Source organism: Tachyglossus aculeatus, unplaced genomic scaffold (assembly GCF_015852505.1).
Source record: "Tachyglossus aculeatus isolate mTacAcu1 unplaced genomic scaffold, mTacAcu1.pri scaffold_182_arrow_ctg1, whole genome shotgun sequence".
Classification (NCBI taxonomy): Eukaryota; Metazoa; Chordata; class Mammalia; order Monotremata; family Tachyglossidae; genus Tachyglossus; species Tachyglossus aculeatus.
Window position 1 is genome coordinate 313,407 of NW_024044902.1, and position 2,758 is coordinate 316,164.

Consider the following 2,758-nt stretch of genomic DNA (forward strand, 5'->3'; position numbering starts at 1 on the left):
TTCCAATGATTGACTTAGTACACACAAAAGGCAGAAAATATACTTGAATCAACAAGTCCTTTAGATTTGTATCAAGCCACTCTTTAAACTCCTTGCATCCACTCTCTCACATTGCATAAAGGTGACTGCACTAGATATAATTGTAAGTATATTCTCTCATTTTGGCATGGTAAGAGTCTTAGCCCATGCAAATGCTCTCAAGCCTGTTTTATGATAGTATGCAGAAAATTCATTTTGAGAGGCTTTATTCCTTATGAGTAATATTGCTCTAATTCACCCCGTTTTTATGAATGCCATATAAAATTTATTTGTACTAGTAATATTAATACCTTTCAAATCAAATCAATCAATCCTTAGCATCTCTTTCAGGGTCGTATATGGAGAGTTTCCAGTACTCTTCCAATCAGGACTACAGGAAGGATAGTCAAGCAGAGGTATACCCATTCCATTCCTAGCTTGGGCAGTGGCTAGTGAGTGGAAGGCAATCTGCTACAAGTCAAAACTCACCTGTGCTGGGAAGCAAAGGCAAGGGAGAGGGTCTAGGGCAGAGACTCATTTACTGGTTGGAAGGCGGCAATGGTAAACCACTTCCGTATTTTTGCCAAGAAAACTCTCTGGATACACTACCAGAACAATTGCAGATGGAAGTGAGGAATTCTTCGAGAGATGTTTCTATGGCGCCTCTATGGGTCGGAGACGACTCGACAGCATAAGACAACATCAATTCATTAGCAAAATCAAGTTGAATATTGACAAATTCCCCTATTTACCTATTGAATTATTTTATGCCACATTATCCTTATTATTCTACTGGAGATAGTTGGTCAAGTAATGATTTCTCAAGGGATTCAACATTTCACCCCAAATATAGGATGTTGAATTGTTTTTTAAATTTGACCTAGAAAGATTAATATTTTCAGTTATTGATCCAAATCATAGTTTAGTGAGACTGAATAGAATATATATAGTATATGTATGCATGTATGTATGTATGCTTGGTATGTATAGTCCCCCTCTAGACTGCAGCTCGTTGTAGGCAGGGAATTTGTCTATTGGTTGTTATAGTGTACTCTGCCAAGCACTTAGTACAGGGCTTTGCACACAGTAGGCGCTCAGTAAATACGATTGAATGAATGAATGAATGAATGTAGAGAATTGTTGTCCAAGGACTCTTCGCATTAAAATGAACCTGATTACTTCACTAGATTACTTACCGAGCTGGGATTGGATAATCTGAATTCCCTTGTCTGGTGAGGGTTTGATGAATAGAGTGGTAGGGGAAAAAGAGGGAAGGAGAGGATGAATCTCATACAAATGTGAATGCAGAGGACCAGTGTGTAGGCACGAAACATGCCTACCAACTCTGTTGTGTTGTATTCAAGCACTTAGCACAGTACTCTGAATGCAGTAAATGCTCAAAAAATTCCACTGATTGACTGAAGTAAGATGAAGATAATTCTTCATTTGCACTAATAGCACTCTGATACTCCTTCAATTTCTTTATATTACTACAGTTGTCTCCCAAGAGCTTAGATCAGCACACACAGTAGATTCTCAATAAATACCCGTGGTTTGTTAACTTTACTAAAGTGCCAGCCCAATTATTTGTAAATGTTATTGCTGCTCATATTACATTAATGCTACAATGTCAAAATGATAATGAAAATAATTGTTATTGCAAAAAGTGATATTTGCTAAGTCCTATGTGCCAAGCACTGTACTAAGTGCTGGGATAGATAAAATACAAATAGATCAGACTCTGTCTCTGTACCAGCTGGGACTCCTGGTCTAAAGTGGGTGAGAGAACAGGTATTTCATCCCCATTCATTATATTATCCCAACTGCTTAATATAGTACTCTGCACACAGTAAGTGCTCAATAGATAACATGAGTTGATTGTTTGAGCCTATAGATGAGGAAATTGAGGCACAGAGAATTCAAGTGACTTGCTCAAGATCACACAGAAGGTAAAAAGTGGAACTGGGTTTAGGGTCTTACTAGATAGAGCACTGGCCTGGGAGTCAGAAGGTCATGGGTTCTAATTCCAACTCTGCCACATTTCTGCGGTGTGACGTTGGGCAAGTAACTTAACTTCTTTAGGCCTCAGTTCGCTCATTTGTAACATGAAGATTAAGCCAGTGAGCCCCATGCGGGACAGGGACTATGTTTGACACGATTATCTTGACTCTACTCTAGATCTTAGAACAGTGACAGGCACTTAACAAATGCCACATTTTTTCCCACTAATCACCACTGCTTCTCAGTAGTTGTACACTAACCTGTCTTGTAATTTTATTGTAATAATTGTGATATTTGTTAAACACTTACTAGGTGCCAGTCACTGTACTAAGAAATGGGGTAAAAAATGCCAGCTAATTTTGTTGAACATCCCTGTCCTAAGTGTGGCTCACAGTCTTAATCCCCATTTTACTTCTAGACTGTGAGCCCACTGTTGGGTAGGGACTGTCTCTATATGTTGCCAACTTGTACTTCCCAAGCGCTTTGTACAGTATTCTGCACACAGTAAGTGCTCAATAAATATGATTAAATGAATGAATGAATTTTACAGATCAGGTAACTGAGACACAGGGAGATAGAGTGACTTGTTAAAGGTCACACAGTGGATAAGTGGAGGAGTGGGATTAGAACCCAGGTCCTTCTGATACCCAGGCTTGTGCTCTGTTCACTAGGCCATGCTACTTCTCTTATGCATCACTTGGCCAGTGCAGTACAAGTTTCTTCCAACACCAGATTGTGT

The 2,758-nt window shown here is 39.2% G+C and overlaps 1 non-coding gene across 1 annotated transcript; it reads left to right on the top strand.

Annotated features, from left to right (window-relative positions):
* Positions 1-360: 360 nt before the first annotated feature.
* Positions 361-497, top strand: LOC119923389. Its single transcript, XR_005448845.1, has one exon. It is a non-coding gene; the product is annotated as a small nucleolar RNA SNORA7 (small nucleolar RNA).
* The last annotated feature ends 2,261 nt before the right edge of the window (positions 498-2,758 follow it).